Source organism: Polyodon spathula, chromosome 14 (genome assembly GCF_017654505.1).
Source record: "Polyodon spathula isolate WHYD16114869_AA chromosome 14, ASM1765450v1, whole genome shotgun sequence".
NCBI lineage: Eukaryota > Metazoa > Chordata > Actinopteri > Acipenseriformes > Polyodontidae > Polyodon > Polyodon spathula.
Genome location: NC_054547.1, coordinates 8634726 through 8645192, shown reverse-complemented (window position 1 = coordinate 8645192; position 10467 = coordinate 8634726).

Below are 10467 nucleotides of genomic sequence, written 5' to 3'. Positions count from 1 at the left end.
GTTCTATGTGGTGTTTATTGCTAAAGTGGGTATAAAACCAGAAGAATTATTTTATGTATACCATCTGTCGATTTACCTCACACAGGGCTTGCTGCGATTTACATTGTAATGCATTCATTGACAGATATTCCAGACAACAGAATGCATTCTCAGCAGTACAGGTAGCTGCTGCAATTGCCTTGTGATATAATTAATTGGTCAAATCTGTTCTGATTTATTACTGGAATTCATCTCCACCTTTAGAGAAATAGACTAATTTAAAAGTTCAACAAAGATTTGCATTGCTGAATATTTGCATTCCTGATGAAGATATTTAGAATCCCCAAGAGAAATATTAAATGAAAAATAAGCTTGCAGATAGGGAAAACCCTAAGGAATGCTTCCATATAGAATGCCCACGAACCCTAATCCTGACAATGATGTGCACAAAAATAACTGCTGTATGAAATTGCTGTACATGGTGCATGTTTGTTTTCATTGAGAAATTCTAAACTGCAACCTTCTGACTCAAAAGTGAAGGTATTCACAGGGTGAACTTCGGTATACATCAACTTCTCTCACCTTATCCTAATTAAAGATTTCTAATTAAAGCTGAGAATCAGGTCTGCTTTATAAAAGAGCATGCATAAGGTATCTACTGCTGGTAGGAAATCCAGTCAAAGCGACTTGAAGGTTGCTGCTCTTCAGCACCAGAGACTGCCCTTCGGGAAGTCTGAAGCTGTTTCAGGGCCGTACATTTCACAGCACGGGCCACTTTGTTTACTTTAATGACTGTCTCAGAGGAGATTAGGGAATGAAAATGTGAAGGAAAATAAAAAAGTTTAACAAATTTGATGAAGTCAAGGTACTTCTTCTACTTATAGAAATATAATAATAGCTTTTTTTTTTTTTAATCTATAAATGTATAATTTCACAGAAGACATGAGACCTGAAGGGGAGTAAAATAAGCTTATTCAAACCTTTTTGGGGCTCTTTGTTAAGGTACCAATTGCAAAGTGTATGACGATAATGTGACATAGACAGTTACTCTATGAGTGTTAGGAGTAACCACAACTCCCATTTTTGTCTGCTTCAAATCATGGCCCTATAGGGGAAAGGTTATTTACCTTTTCGTCAGTGTTTTATTCGCTACAGCAGCACAACGGAGTCCTAATTTCAACCTGGCAGGAACTCTTTCAAATGACATTGCAGGATGATTGTATCCTCCACTAGAGCGAAGAACCTTAGTGTTACTTTGGACCTTTGATTTCAATATTAATTCTATCAGAATAGAGTTTTTATCATTTGAGAAATGTTGCCAAATTAAAATTTATATTGGATGTGAGGGATTCAGAGATGTTGATACATGCAATTATAACTTATCGTCTTGATTATTGCAATTGTTTGTTTGTTGGTATACCTGCCACTAAACTCAGAAAGGTTCAGCTTGTTCAAAACGCAGTTGCCTGACTGCTTTCTGATACTCGTTATTCTCAACACATTACTCCAGTGCTTAGGTCCTTACATTGGCTACCATTGAGCTACCGAATTGATTTAAAAGTTGCTGTAAGAACTTTTGTAAGAACTTTCATGGATTAGGGCCATCCTATCACCAAGAACTGTTAACTGTATATTCCTAGTTGTTCTTTGAGAACAGAAAATGCAGAACTTTTAAAAATTCCAAAATGTTGTCTTAAAACAGAGCTTTTTGCTGTTGTACACCTCAGCTGGAGCTCTGTTCTGATTACCATTAAGCAAGCTGAAAAACTGGATTATTTTAAATCTAAATTGAAAACATACTTTATATACATGAGCTATTTTATTTTGCTTTTAACTTTGTACAGTGCTCCGAGGTGCCTTGGTGTTAAGGGTGCAATATAAAAATACATTTGCATTGTATTTCTATTTGTATTGTATTGTACCCACAGAGCCACAAACTGAAGGAAAAGAGCCATTGGATTTATAGATTTATCTTGGTCCTTGTATTTAAGAATGAAAAATTGATTGAATTGAAGGAGAATCTATGATACTTCCTTGAACTGAGAAAAAAATAGTTCTCCAAATCCTTTCAATGCTGAATTGTCAGCCTTAGGATTTAATCTAAATCCTCCTGCTGGAAGCTGGGAGCTGGCTGCTGGCTGTTGTCTTTTAAGAATACATTTCCTGGTATTTGATTCCATAGTCTCGTATCTCGTAAAGCACTATGTGATGGTGGTCCACTATGAAAGGCGCTATATAAAAATAAAGATTATTACTATTATTATTATTATTATTATTATTATTATTGGCGCCAAGTTTTCAAATGACTATAGAAATATACCTATTGAATGCTAACATATTTTAGTACAATAATAAGGTATTATTTTATTTTTTTTTACATTTCATTCCTATGACTTTATCTTAACTTAATGCACTGACACATGATATTTGATTACAAAAAAAAAAATCAGATGCCAAATAAAATTGGCAACAAGTTAACTATTTTCTTTATCAGTATCATGTTTTTTATGCTTCAAGAATACTTCAGTATTTCTCAACACACAATAAATTTGTACTGACAATGTGCGAGACTCATGAGATTCATATTGCAGTTTACAGTGTAAATCAGAATACAGAATATTTTCGACATCCTCAGATACAGCAATATCTGGGCTGAATATGAAATATGAAGTACGTCTTTTATGAAAAGAGTGTTAACGCAACATTAGTAAACAATACAAACAGCCAGTGGTCTCATTTATGCAGAGTGGATTATGCTTACAGTTGTTGCCAAAGCAGTAATTGTATTTGATTGTTGAGAGTGTAGAATTTGCATTCTCCGTTGCCTTGTTCCTCCCTATAGCTGTTTGTAAGTATGTTTTTTGATTATCTGTTGAGACACGTTAAACACCCCGAAAATTGCTAAGCATGTATTCTTCCACCATAGCTGCTTAATATTTTTTGTTTTGTTTTGTTTTTGTCCCTGATGTAGGCATGTACTAGAACCATTTAAAATGTGTACATATCTCTCTTGTCATATTGCTGAATATCAGTTGCAGGTATACTGGTGACAACCCTTTTGATTGTGTAATTTAAAGAAAAGGTGATGTTGACAATGAAATCTCTGCTGTACACCAGTCAGTATTTTGGTGCAATCATTTGTTGACAGAAAATGTACATACAACACTCTCTTCAGTATGTGTGATGCAGAGCCAGGCACCTTACTACTAGAAAATGTAACCACTTATTTGTATTTGAAATGTATTGAAATTACCATGTTAAGTATTGTTTATTTTGAATATATATATAATGTAAGTCCATTCAATATGACCTTTAACTTTATCTTTAGTACTTTCCACAGTCCAATAAGGTCAGCACAGTTATTTCTAATGTATCTTTCTTAACTATTGTGCATTGCAATACGGCAGCTTTCAGAGGCAAAGCTCTGCTACTGAAAACCCCATTTCAATGGCCAGTAAAAAAAGCATTTTACACAAGTCATTTTTCTTGTGTAAAAGTCTCAAGTTTAAAAAAAAAAAAAAAAAAAAGAAAAAACACTCACATGGAAACCCCATGATTGGAAACACACTCCTCCTCTGTAGATAAACAAAATACCTTAGGACAGGATCAGGATCTGTACAATGCTTTATTTTTTAAAGACAACAAAACTTATTGTTCAAGGAAACATATTCTGCTGTATTGCACCTGTTAAGTCTAGGGCTTTTTTTACACCTGTAGCCCTTATAGCCACTGTGTAGACTCAATGGATGCAATACTAGAGCCATTTATTTTTAATACAGAGGCCATAAGTTTGCTGTCTCTGGGGGCCTGTTTGAGCAGTGGCTTAAACAAGAGTTTAGCGAGGGAGGCAAAAGCAATTGCATCTGTGACTGGCAGAGCGTTGGGCTGATTTAAACAGTGTTGAAGTGTCAAGAATAATGGATAGGGAGACATTGAGAGGCACAGAAATAACCCAGTAGGCACAGAAAGAAACTGTTCATTCTTGGAGCGAAGTACGCAGCCAATCAATTCCTTCAATTTGCAACATCTTTATTACACATAATCTATGCAAATGCTGCACTTCAGCAGTTATCTTTGGGCAAAACTGTGAGGTAATTGGTTGGAACCCATGCAAATGCTTCTCATAACGATAAATTGTGCATTTAAACAACAATAAGTAGTCTAAGGAATAGCAGTCTAGTCAAGTCTTGCTGTTCTGTAATAAGGCCTTGAAGTCAGAGTTGCTATATGCTGGAGGGTTTTAGAATTCTTACACTTGCTCTGAACACATTCCTTGCAGTCAGGAGCAAGTACATCTGTGACCAAAGGTTTTGCATTACCCTATTGAATTAAACATATGTTGCTTCTTAAATTAGAATGAAACCTGCTAAATAATGTTACGCTAACATATTGAATTACATACTGCTTTGTAGTTTTTTATATACTTAGTTTTCTATATAATATAGTTTTCAATGTAAGTGAAAAATGTGACATTTTGAAATTAACATGAAATACTGTACTACTGTTATGGCTTCTGGTAGACTTTTGCAGTATCATTTTGTAGTTGTTTTTTTTTTTATACATGATGTTAAATAAAAGATCAAAAATTATGATAAGGTTAATATAGTTGAAATATGTTCAATACACACACCTTACGTAAACAGCTGTAGCAACAAATGGGAACATGTAACACAATGAAATAAAAAGGTCATCATGTAGCCTTTAATTTGCAATCACTCAACAAAGTTAATTTGGAATGAGAGGTTGAATTTTAATTTTTAATAGTAATGTTTTCATAAGGTGCTCAAGCTGCATTTCAATAAACAAAAAACAAATTTATATTTTTCTGTATTTAGCCTCGATAGGAGGGTATCTAGACATCACAGATTTCATTAAAGACTAAAATTGAATTGAATTGCTTCCACATCACCTTGCACAGACAAAGTCGTTCAGTTTTTCAGAATACAAATGAGTGGATTCCTCAGTATACTGTGAATACTAAAGATAAGACATGAAGTCAGCAGAAACACTGCTCTGGACTGAAGGATCATCTCGTAGCAGTGTAGTGTGACTTTGTACAATGTGGTCAGAAGGAGCTGGATGGAGCAGAGATGAATGAACTGTGCCCTTGCGGTCTTCTGAATGTCTCCTCACGAAGGCTTCTCATTAGTGCTTGTCAAGAAGAAAAGCAGTTGACTAGCTACTGTGATGCAGATATTGTTACTCAACCGAAGATGAGCACCTAATTGATTCCTACTCTTCTCATCAGAGTTGTTTTTCCGGAATTTTGTTTTTTAACCAAGGATAATTGGCTCTGATCAGCTCAACTGACACAATATTTATAATGTTGCTGATGTGTTGATGCCATGGCGACTCGTGGCCACCATGCCATTCTCTGAATGCTAGCAAAGTGCATTGCTTACACTTTACCTACTCATAGCTGTCAGGAAGAAATCTGTGCACTGCCAGCATGCCTTTCCTAGAAATTAGAATCCATTTTTTGGAACAGAAGTTCTTTACCTGCTGATTTTAGCTTAGCTGCTGAGATAATGAATGTCCACCTTCCCTTCAGACCAGTGACATGTGATGTTCATGTAGGTGGGGAGAAGGGGGAAAGAAGTCTGTAAAACAATTATAGCTGATCAATACTTGCCTCTGCTCGCTTAGTTTCTGAGGGAGAAGGGAGGGCCCTGATTAGCTTCTGTTTGACCTTGACATTTGTTGGTCAAGGACGACATATAGACAGGGTTTTGACAATGCCAGTGGGCCTGTGCAGAGGGAAATAATTCGATTTTGACTTGTCAACAGATATATAGCAAGGCCTCAATTAAATAGGGCAATCTCTACAGTGGTAAAAGCTTTGCCCTTTCCACAGGAGGTTGAGAGAAGGAGCATGTAGAGCCAAGCTCAATTAAAATGTGAAATAATTTAATATATAATATATATATATATATATATATATATATATATATATATATATATATATATATATATATATATCACTGTTGTTATTCTTGTGCAGAATTGTTATTTACTGTCTACATCTTTAAATCTGGGTAGCAGTTTTTGCTTCTTTAAAGATGTTACAAACAGGAAGAAGTAGCTGAACTGCTGATTGTTTATGGTTAAATGCCCGCTCTCTTTATTTATTTTGTTTAATAAAATACTGTTTCTTTTTTAAATAGGAATTGTTATGCTGTGTTATAAATATTCAGTTTTTGACATATAGTAATGATGTTGCTATTTTTATTTATTTTGTTTAATAAAATACTTATAAATATTCAGTTTTTGACATATAGTAATGATGTTGCTATTTACTTTTTACACAGTAAAATGAGTAAATGAATCTGTAGCATCAGTTGCATGATCCCTTATATTTTTTGGTTTTGTGAAGGCTAATTACATCAGACCTAATGCATTGCTTTAGATGTGTTTTGAAATAAATTATTTTTTTTTTCCTATTAATGTCACAGGACGAGGTGTGCATGAGCCTAAAGCCTGGACCATACCGAATGCTGAGATATTCTGTTTCAATATGTTTTTTTTTTTTTTTGTAGTAGTAGTAGTAATACAAACACAAGGCATTTATGCAGAGAGGTTTGTAAGACTTCCCTTCATGCATTCTATATTGGTGAGTCAAAGGTGTGGTATAGTTTGCTGTACAAACAAGTCCTGGCCAGTTTTAGAAAGGCTGAGATTTCAACAAGTAAAGCCTTCCCTGATCTTCTGCAGTACATCGTACTGATTACTAAACGTTTGTGTGCGGGCCAAAAAATGTTGTCTTGACATCAGACTAACCTATAATTCTACTAATCATGGTTTGTGACTGTTTTACCTTCCTGTTATTTGTGGGGGAAAAAAGTTTCAGAACAAAAAATGTGTTAATCGTTCTGAAGTTTGAAGAGATAAATGTGTAAAGTGCCAGCCCCAGCTAAAACGAAACAGTTCCATGCATTAGAATGCAATGCCAGCCTTTTCCAACACTTCACCTTTCAATTAAATACTGACATTAGGTACACATACCAGTTTTCAATGTTCAGTAAAATCCTTTCTCTAGCTATGGATAAACAGTTTTAGCTTAAAGCTTATGCTTAACTGTCTCCATTGCATTTTGAGACTCCTTACCTGCTTCCTAATTTTCATTTTTGGTCTCTTTAAGAAGTCTCTTTCCATCTACTTGGAAGTTATGTATTGCTGTATGCGTGTTCAAAAAGGCAGGTAGACTCACTGTAAGTAGACATACAAACATCAGTGCCTGATTGTAAAAGCATGGAGCAAGATTGTTGAGGAGACCATGTGGCTGTGCCAACAATGGTATAATACATGGTCAGGAGTACAGAAACAAAGTGTACCAAAAACAAATACAAAAAATGCAAAATAAAAACACAAAACTGAGCGCTCGAGGATCTTCTCCCTGACACTCCCTCAGTATACTGTGATGGGATTAAAATCTCCTAAACTATTTTCTATTTGTTATTTCTCACAACCAGGACCACAGTTCCACACACGGTGTACTCAGACAGAGTTGCATGGCAATGACCATCTCTTGGATCATCACTTCCTGGCTCATCAGCCTAGAGGGTGTCAGTGGCTACTTTTTATAGACTGCTGAAACATGCCCACCAGGATCCACAGCCAGCCAATCTACAACTGCCATGAGCTTTTATAATTGAAACACATTGGGTGCCTCGTGTAATATTTGCCCTACAAGAATCGGCTAGAGATGGAATTTCTTGAAAGGGCATGCCCATGAGCAGTTTATAAACTGCATCATACTGGAATGTCATATTAGGGTACCAGTGGCCTTTAATATTCAGTTCAAATACATGGCATCGCAAGAATGTTTAAAACTGCCCTTTGGGTAGTGACTATTATTGTTTGCTTTGATGTCACAGTCAAATCCATAATTGGATATTCTATTGAGCAGCTGTCTGAGGTACCTGATAGCTGTCCATATCATTTCAGTCAGATGGCCCAAAAATCTAGAATAGTGTCTTGTCATATTACTGGTCCCTTAAGCTGCCAGAAATATATATGTTTTTGTCCTTGTATGTTTTTTTTTCTGAGTGTAGAGCATGACTTCAATTAATTCTTTCAGCTATATTTTTGTCCCCATCCTTTCTCTTCTATTTTTAGCAAGCTAGTTGCCATAGTGCAGTACATGCATGTAGTTGGTTAATCAATATATTGTAAATCTGACCCAGAATGTGACAATTGTACATTTCTATGTATGCCAATATAAAATGAATGCTGTTTACTTCACCATGAGGCATAATTGTAATCTAACCCCTTTCATATTTATACAGTCTGCAACAGTAAATAAATTGATTGTCTTGTTGATTGATTGGCACTGATAATGCCTTTCAAGTCACAGTGAGAAAGTCTCCATTCAATACACCATTGGCAGAGCAATTGAGGAACAGTACTGTCGAAGATGCCTTGATGTCTCTATATAATCAATACTGGTATCCACATGTACTTACAGTATATCTATATAAGTATAAGTGTATATATATATATAATATAATATATATATATATATATATTCATATTCACATATATATATATATATATATATATATATATAATTCACATATATATATATATATATATATATATATAAAATAGTCAACATTTTAAATGTGTTGTGTATGCTAAAGTAGTTCCATATCACTTCCTGCTGTGATTTCTTTTTTAAAGTAAAGAACATTTCCTTCTAGCAGTTAAGTGCCATAATGAAAGCATACAGTTGTCTCACCATAGAAATTTGTATTCATGCAACGAGCTGAGGCACTAAAGTGTCTCCAGTATTTTTTGTCTCCCTTGAAACATGTGCATATATCTACAATGCTTCCATTCTGTTTGGGGCTCAGGAGGTCTTGTGTCTGCAGCTGCTTCGCTGGCGTGATAAGAGTGCATGAAAACCTCAAATGAGTTTCCATTCCCAAGGAGTTTCCTATTAAAGGACCTGACAGAATTCTCCTCCGGGGCTCAGGAAGAACTACTGTACCTGATACACTAGCAAGGGAATTATAACATGCATCATTTACAATCCTCATGCAAATGTTTTAATCCAACCACTTGTATACAAGTTGTGTGTTTGAGGGGAGGTTTGTTAGATTTTCATTAAATGTAGTGCCTGAAGAAGGTTCAGGATTAAAATCACTTCCTAATACTGTAAGTATAGCATATGCAGTCGCAAAATTGTAATGAAATCTAAAGCTTATTATTATTATTATTATTATTATTATTATTATTATTATTATTATTATTATTATTATTATTAATTATTAATAATAATAATAATAATAAAATGATAACTCATAGCAGGCCTAGTAATGCCCAAGCCATTACTGAAAAGGTTTGTCATACGTGTGTGTGTGTGTGTGACTCGATGGCTTAGCCATGTCCTGATGGTGACATGTGGATAACTGGTAGACCCTTATGTAGGTAGACGGATGTCAAAAACTGTTCCAATGGAATGTTCACCATCGGGATCTGTGTTTCAATTCACTATTTGCTGGTCTTAGCTCATATGATATTTTTTAACTTAATGGGAGGTGAGGGCTTATATCATTACTTTCCAGTAGAGTTGAACACGGAGTTGCAATATATTGGGGTTGTAATACTAATTGACTTTTTTTCACTGGAAAGTCAAGCAGCGGAACTACTGATCAAGCTTCAAGCAGTAATGGGCATTGTCTTCAGGGAAGCTTGCAGGCACTCCAGTCCAGAGTATCACAGTAGGAGATGCTACTGGCTATGACACACTCCTAGAATTATAAGTGTGCATTCAATTGACAGATACTAAATCCCAGACATCAAAAAATATTCTACATAGGGATAGGTTCCATTACTATGCACAAGATTCCAAACATTTCACAAAGTGTTAATTGGGATCGCAGTATATGACTTTAATAGCAGAATGGTTCTTTTTATATTTCAGAATATTTGCATATGAAAGCCTTTCTCCATTTGTAAAGAGACTTTTATTCTTACCAGTTAAAAACCTTCACTGCCCTTAATCAAACCAATAGAAGTTTTGAAAAGGAGTTTATACAGCATGTGGTACAGCATGTAGTTCTACATTTTTCTTTTGTAAATGTATGTAGTGAATCCTTGTAAACTGTGTTTTATAGAAATTGATAATTGACATTTGAAACCACACAGATCATCTCAGCCAATCAGGTTTTGGATAAATCAGCATTATCCCAAATGATCAAAATAGTGTAACGCACATTTCAAGCAGCCTAAGTGATCAGATTTAAAAAAAAAAAAAACACACACACATTTTAACAATGTCTTTATTTGTTTTATAATGGCATTAATATCCTCTGTAGCAGTCATTAACTGTAGATCATTCTCTAGCAGTAATGGCTGCTGCATTGGGCACAGATGCTTATTCTATTTCATTATATCCTTATGGAGCGCATCTCAGGACTGGATCAAATGACTGTTGTTTGGAATTTCATTTCCATATGCATCAGTGGTCCTTTAGTGAAAATTAAG